This window comes from Pinus tabuliformis, chromosome 7 (genome assembly GCF_031772625.1).
Source record: "Pinus tabuliformis cultivar Carrire ecotype Pingquan chromosome 7, CPIR1, whole genome shotgun sequence".
Lineage (NCBI taxonomy): Eukaryota > Viridiplantae > Streptophyta > Pinopsida > Pinales > Pinaceae > Pinus > Pinus tabuliformis.
In genome coordinates, this window is record NC_142293.1 from 1,827,626,670 (window position 1) to 1,827,635,371 (window position 8,702).

An 8,702-nucleotide genomic window follows, 5' to 3' on the forward strand; every position below is an offset into this window, starting at 1 on the left:
AACAAGTCACTGATCAAGGCATCTAGTTTACATATCACATGATTAAAAATTCGTTAATCCATCACAAGATCAAGCATAGAACATCCACTCCTTACCACCCACAAGCTAATGGGAAAGTGGAGGTAACCAACAGAGCACTGGAAGGACTTCTGACCAAAGTGGTTAGTAGCAACATAAAGGATTGGGAAGATAGATTAGTTGAGGTCACTTGGGCCTACAATACCACCTGGAAGACTACCACTAGATTCACTCCTTATGAGTTGATCTATGGGAAGAAGGCCTTGTTGTCCATTGAATTTGAATACAAAACCTTAAGAATGATAACACAACTAGATCTAGATCTCACCAGGGCACAACAAGAGAAATTTCTTCAGTTGAATGGGTTAGATGACTTTAGAATGCAGGCCCTCCTGCACATAGAGGTGACTCAAGTTCAAAGGAAGATTTGGAATTACAAGAACATAAAGGACAAGCAATTTCAAGAAGGTGATTGGGCTTTGTTGTATGATTCTAGATACAAGGATTTTAAAGGCAAGTTAAGGACTAGATGGTTAGGGCCTTATGTCATTGAAAAATGTCATGATAATGGTTCAGTACAGATTAGAACCATTGATGCAGAGGCTATTCCTTTACTTGTCAGTGGGTACGGATTGAAGGTCTACAAGAAGCCCTTGACAAAGCAAGAATTCATCAATGGCATCATCAAGATAGTGATGGTGGTGGAGCAAGTCTTAGCTTCTACCCCATCAAGTCCCTGAAAAAAGAAAAATAAATAAATAAATAAAATAAAGAGACTCAGGTGAAAACCTACATGAGGCACCTAAGTCCCACTATTGGGTTGAAAACCACTTGAGGTGGCTCAATGGTGTCGAAAAGAGAGAAAAAATAAAAATGCCTATGGGTGGAAATCTATTTTTCGGCACCAGAGCAAGAAGATAAGATGAAAACCTCTTGGAGGTAGACTAGTTGTTTAAAAACAACAAAAAAAAACAAATATATATATATATATATATATATATATATATATATATATATATATATATATATATATATATATATATATATATATATATATATATATATATATATATATATATATATATATAGATATATATATATATATATATATATGAGAGAGAGAGAAAAGGAAAAAAAATTAAAATGTTGTTTGCAGGTCAGCAAGAGGAGGATCAGAGCAATAAGAGAGTAGAAAAAGGACCTATACACTCCATATTTTCATTCCTCCATCCCATATTGTTCATTATCCCATTAATCCCTCCATTTATGAACTCCTATAGCTTAGTTTACACATGCCCTATGTTCTCTACAAGATTCCCTGAAAAACTACAGGAGGATCCTGTAGGAATTATAGTGGCATGGGAATCCCAAGAAAAGTGACCCTAGAGAAAGGGGATGACTAGCCTGTGTCAGAAAAAATAAAATGTTCACTCAACCGCCTCATCAGCGTGTCTCCCATCACCATGATACCCTTGCATTCATCCAATAAGCCAACTCCAAAAAGATTACAGTTTTCAAAGAGAAAAAAAAAACAAATAGAAGAGTGTGAGAATAGAGGACAAGGGGACAACACTTGAAGGCTATACCTCTCACCTACCAACCACTAGACCCCTTCTCTACCCATGAAAACAATCCTCATGCTCCAAAAGTGAAAAAAAAAAATGAAAGTTTAGGGGAGAGGCAGCTACAGGACATCTTGTAGGTTTCCTGTAGCAGCCTATCCCACAAAACAAAATTTCACAGGTTTGCAGTCATCTTCAACATAGAAATCCCAATGTCAAGCAGGCTCCTCCAAAGCTCAACAATAGTAGCAGGATCATCGATATCAATCTCCAGTACTTGCACATCAAATAAAACAAGCATCAAAAGAGGCCAATACAAAAAATATGCAGAAAATATACAACACACTGACATCATTCTCCAATAAGCAGCATCGTCAAGCATTTTACCCACAGGCATGTCATCTTGCTTAACTCTCTCGTTGCCATAATATGGTAAAAAATGTAGGATTGTGTAATATTTTGTTTTATAAGAAAAGGTTGCTAGTTAACTTGGCCGCCTTCAGTTAGTTGACGAGGAGAAATTAGTTAGCCCACTCCACACATGGTAGCAGTCAAATCAGACGAAAAAGGAGATAAGGCCAAAAATGGTTAAATTACGGATGATCGAAGTGGGAGATGATTATGAGGTAAGGAGGAATAATGGATTGATAGTGGGACCAATAGTCCATAAGTGGGTGCTCGTACTTCGGCCACCCAACGCACCATCCCACATGATCACACATATGAGGAAATAAAACATTGATTTCCATGCAAAGAAGGCATTCACAATCTTGAGGATTCATTGAAACAAGGTTGCTCTCAGCCTCTTGAAGTAGCATCTACAGGAAAGACAGTGAGTATTTTGCAGTGCAAAGGCACCTACAGGATCCTACAGGAAAACCTATAGGATCCTACAGGAAGACCTACAAGATACATAGTGGTCATCTACAGGATTATCAGTGGGCATTGAGGGAGGAAAGATCACAAGTTGGCTTCATCAGTCAGTAAGCAGGAGGTAGGAGCTATACCTTCCCACATTTTATAGTTAAAAAAAGTAAAGAAAAATCCTCCATTTGGTTAAGGAATTTGCAGTCTAGGAGAATTATATTGCAATTTTCTCATTTAAATTTCTCACCCACTAGAATTCTTTATTTATACCCATAAAAGCCTCCACATTTACCAAAGGAAAAATGACAGGGGGATTTGAAAAGAAGGAACACACAAACACGTTGGGAATTCATCAACACCCTCCTGTAGTAGAAATCTTCACAAGGCATAATTAGATGGGTTTCTTTGAAAAAATGAGGGGATACGATGATGAGGTGGCCAGAGACTTTACTCTTTCCTATAGGAAATTCTATAGCAACCTATCCCACAAAACAAAATTTAACAGGTTTGCAGTCATCTTCAGCATAGAGACCCCAATGTCATGGAAGCTCCTCTAGATCTCAACAACAGCAGCAACAACAAGATCATCAACATCACTCTCCAGTACCTTCACATCAAAGAAAACAAGCATCAAAAGAGGCTAATATAAAAAATATGCAGCAAATATACAACACAGGGACATCATTCTCCAAAAAGCAGCGTCATCAAGCATTTTACCCATAGGTATGTCATCTTTCTTAAGCTATCTCGTTAGCATAATATGGTAAAACATGTAGGATTGTGTAAGAGTTGGTTTTATAAGAAAAGGTGGCTAGTTAACTTGGTCACCTTCGGCCAGTCAATGAGGAGAAATCAGTTAGACCACTCCACATATGGCAGCAGTAAAATTAGAGGAAAAAGGAGATAAGACCAAAAATGGTTAAATTACAGATGATCAAAGTGGGAGATGATTATGAGGTAAGGAGGAATAATGGAGTGATAGTGGGACCAACGGTCCAAAAGTGGGTGCTTATATATCAGCCAGCCAGCACACCATCCCACACGATCACCCATATGAGGAAATAAAACACTAATTCCATGCAACGAAGGCATTCTCAATCTCAAGGATTCATCAAAAAAAGGTTTCTCTTGGCCTCTTGAAGTAGCATCTACAATAAATATAGTGAGTATTTTGCAGTGCAGAGGCACCTACAAGATCCTATAGGAAAACCCACAGGATCCTACAAGAAGACCTACAGGATACAGAGAAGTCAGCCATAGGATTATCAATGGGCATTAAGGGAGGAAAGATCATAGGTTGGCTTCATTAGACAATAACCAGGAGGTAGGAGCTATACCTTCCCACATTTTGCAGTTAAAAAAGTAAAGAAAAATCCTCCATTTGGTTAAGGAACTTGTAGTCTAGGATAATTATGTTGCAGTTTTCTCATTTAAATCTCTCACCCACTAGAATTCTCGATTTATACCCATACAGGTTTCCATAATTAGCAAAGGAAAAATTATAGGGGGATTTAACAAGAGGGAACCCACAAACACAGTGAGAATTCATCAGTACTCTCATGTAGTATAAATATTCACAAGGCACAATTAGATGGGTTTCTTTGAAAAAATGAGGGGATATAATGATGAGGTGGCCAGAGACTTTTCTCTCTCACTCATACCACTAACTAGGATACATGCCACTACTGTGGTGAAAGGCCTCTTAGTAGAAATCACCCCTGAAGTCATTGGTAGAATCACCACACTTCCTATAGGATTGCCTTGGAGAAAGGAAGATAAGGGTAACGACACCCTTGCAAAGAAGAAATTCCTTTTGGAAGGGGAGGAGGCAATGGACGACAACAATGGGGTTAGAAGAGAAAGCCTTCCATACCCTTGGAATGAAATTAGCTACCACCTCATTAAATATATATCATGTGAAGGGAGATATAGTGTGGTGTATGGATACCATTTCAGGCTTCTCCAAGAACTGAGATTTGGAGCAGACAAACCTCCTAAAAACAGACTAAGTATACCCTACTTTCTTCTTCAATCAGTGATAGATATGACCATCAAAGTGCAGGAAGGGAAACATCAACATCTAGCCCATCATGGATTAATCAAACTTATCCTAAAATATGCTCCCCAAAAAATAAGACTCCATATTACATGGAAAAATTTCATAGACATGCAGGCAGAGGGAGAAATAAAAGCTCTTGAGTATGATAAAAGCCCCACCGCTAGTGAGAGGGATGAAGAAGAAATAGAGGAGGAAAAAGAGGAAGAAAAGGAGGAAAATGAAGAAGAGATAGAAGAAGAAGAAAAAGAAGAAACAGATGAACAGAGTGAGTAACTGGAGGAAGAAGAGGAAGAGAAAGGCAAGGATGAGAAGGGGAATGGAAGAGAGAAAACAAAAGGCAAGGAAGAACAAATGTCTGTAGTTCAAGGCAAAGAAGGGGAAGAATCACTAAGGGTATCTCTAGAATCCACTGAGAAAGAGGCAACAACCACTCTTACTACCCTAAGTAGACCTATCCAGCAAAAAGGGAAGAGATAGAGACAAACCCCATTGTACTTTAGGATAAGAAAAAGCACAAGAATTAGGCAAGGAATACCTCAAACACCCACCAAAATTCCTATTGTCATTGAAGACTCACCAAAGAAGAAAGAAAAGGTATCTCCTCTTGATAAAAACTAGGGAGAAGAATCATCAGCACAATGGTAGAGGGAAAAACTCCCCTAAGGCTTTTTAGGTGAAACCCTAGCAGACTGAAAGTTGTCTATTCAAAGAAACATGCATTCATACAGCCATTATGCTATTATAAGCAAATTCTATGATAAGGGTACGTACCTTTAGTCCTACGTTTGAGAAGGCCTTTAGGGTCCAAACCCTTCTTGGAGTTCCCTTCTTCTCTTTTGTCCTGCAAAACAAACAATTCAAAGAATGCAACAGTACATGGACAAAAACTTATAAAAAAACCATCTTCATGTTACAAAGAAAGGTAGTTAGTTATGAAATCCAAACAACCATTTACACATGAATTCAAAACATGAATATCATTAACATAAAGAAGATTCAATTCGGGAACCAGGACATGTGTTTCTTTTATTATAGACAAATAAAGTACATAAAAAGGAATATGTTCACCTGAGTCACCTTCAGCAGGCTCCAAGCAAAGCTTCCTTCCGGATCCGTTCCAGCCTCAAGCCTCTAACAAAACTCCTTCCATGACTCTCTCCATGATGTCATAAATGGTGGATGAACATCAACACACAAGGAAACAAAGGTTTCCTGTACAAAATGGGGGAAGTGCAGAAGGCACAAGGGACTTCAGACCTGGTCAAAGGGAAAATCTCAGCATAATAACCTTTCTCTCTATTCTCTCCTCCCTTAGGCCTTCCCTTTGAGGTCTTTTTATACCATCTCCAAAGTAGTTTTTTATTTAGGAGTTGGTTGGGAACAGTTGGGCCATGGGCACTAACAGGTGATCAGCAGGTAAAACCCGCGATCTCCGCCTGAAAAGAAGGAATTTTATATATTTTTAAGTGTTTTAATACATACACGCGGGTTGGATATACACATACCCGCGTATACACGCGTTTAACTCAGGGCAATGTCGCGTATAAGGAATAAAACACTGTTTTTTAAATTTTAGGACCAGGTCTGGAAGGAGGGGTTTCCCTAGGCCATAAGTACAGCATCACAAATCATAAGAGTGAGATTTGGAGCTATAACAGATGCCCCCTAATATATGAGGTCAGAAGGGGTACATGATGGCCGAAATATATTATGCGAGTACATGGAAAGGAAGTCTGTCAAAAACCGAGGAGGACTTCACCAGAATTCAGCCTGCCAAGCCACCAAAGGAGATCAGAAAGAAACACTGTCTGAGGCAGGCATACCCATGCTCAGAAAAAGTAAAGCATGTTCGCATATCAAGTACAAGCGGATCCACTAAGTATACAAGTATAAATGACTGAAAAATACATAATGGATCATCTGATCATAATGAACAAGTACATGTCTGAATATCACATATAAGACTGTCAATGATGCTAAAAGATGCAATGGATCACTGATATCAAGGACTGATCCCAAAAGGTACCAACTGAACATGATGGAATAGGATGGTACTACACTGCAAACTCAGGTGCCAGCATATAAAATGTCGCCGTGACTGACTGCAACATATAAAGTGGAGTGGTATCAACTAGCAGCAACAGGAGCAACTGTCAAGTGAACCAATGAATGCTGATACAACCTGAGGTCTTCACCGACCGCCGTGGTACATTTCTACACCATGGGAATAAATGATCTGAAGTCGACCATGTGAGAAATCGTTTGATTACCGGTCATTGATGTATACCGTAACAAACGCGAGACTACTCACCGATAATGATAATGAGCGTCAAGGTACCCAGTAGAATCTAACAAGTGTGAATAGATGGGCTGGAGTCGAACACCTGTAAGAATCTATCGATCAGGAGACAATGATGGTTTCCTACTGTCGATAGCGAAGGATCTGCCACTAATGACTGCAAACCCCAAGGTACTGCCAAATGGACTCTAGATCTTTGCCCCAGAGCAATGAGTCGAAGTCGATAGGGAAAGATCCGCTAGAAGGAAGGCATTAAGGCATCCTCCATCAATCTAGCACGAGTGTAACCCGTAGGCCAATAATGTGGAAGGAATCGGACGAAAAAGATGTAGTAACCCAACCGAAGTACGTTTCCGGCGTACACAAGATGTGGCTAGCGCACGGCAGAAACCCTCTGAACCAACCAATAATGAAAGCTGACACAGAGGCGAGGTATCCACCAATAGGGTCAAATGGAAACCAAGGTATTGCACGAATCCCAATGTGTGATAATGTAAGCTGATGTCGAACACAAGGGAAACCACTCAGTCAAAGACCCATGATACTGATTGATGTTGAGCACAAGGTGACCTATCAATAATGAAAATAGGGCCATGGTGCGGCTCTAGGCCTTTCCTCAGAGCAAGGTGTCGTCGTCGATAAGGACAAGACCCGCCAGCAAGAAGTCAATGGGGACCTTCTCAAACCGGCACGAGTAAAGGACCAATATAACTGATGTGATGATAGACATGACACTGACAACCAGGGATGGCCGACTGAAAAATGAGTCAAGAGACACCGCAGAGAGGCCGACTCAGGCTAACTTCCCTTGAACAAAAGCACGACTCAATGTGACTATGTGGCAGCATATGATGACTCTGTATAATTTCGCCATGCAGGAGGCACGAACGAACCCTCCATATGATTGGAAGAGATAACCAATCGGGGGAGAACTGACTCAATAACAAGGTTATGGCGTACCTAAGTCAAACTAAATCCCACCCATGCGGAGGAGACTTTGTTTTGAGTGCTTTGTTCAAGGGCGACACGACTGACTCTAGCTGCCAACAATAAATGGAAATAATGTCCCGTTCCCGCTCTTTTTGGAATATTTAATTTTTTTGTCTTTTTCTGTTAAGCTGGAAAAAGAATAAAAGAATGATATGGTACAGTGGAAAGAACGAGTGTCAGTGAAACAGATGATCTAGTTCCTGGGAAAGGAATGTTCCTATGATCAATGCAGGGAGGTGAAAACTGGTCTGTGACACTCAAAGGTATGTTCCTTCCACGGGTCAAGGTGTGTCAAGCTGCAAAAGTCAAAGGTACGCAAGGTTGATTTTGCAGACGTCATGGTCAAAAGTTGGCTTAAACACGAGTCCAAGTGAAGCCGGCTTTAGGCCAAAAGGTGCAAGTAGTCAACATGCAATGTAGTAGTACAACTCAACACAAAGGAGCCTCTAGGGTATAAGGCCAGAACAAAGCAGAGAAGCTAGAGGAATGAGTCTTCAACGCATAACTCATGGCAGGACTACAGAGGACTCCCGAGCCTACTCAAATCGGAGCAGCATGGGCAACAAATGTCAGTGAGGTGCTAACTAGGATGCCCATGTAAAGGATGGCTCTACCATCGTGTCATGATTTAAAGAATCGGCGAGTGAAGATGGCTTGCGAACCATAACACGATGGGATCGACCCTATGGCAGATGTATCGGTCAAATGGAGGCTAGTATGCATAATGCAACGGAAAAATGGTGTCCCTAACCTATATGCCAGTGAGAACATGATACCTGCCATGATGGGTCAGTAGTCATGGAACCGTCTCGAACTGTCGAAAAATGTCCAAAATGTCCTGAAAAAATAAACCAATCTCAACATTCCAAGCTCCCAAGTTAAAAGTCACATGAGGCCAAACAAAATA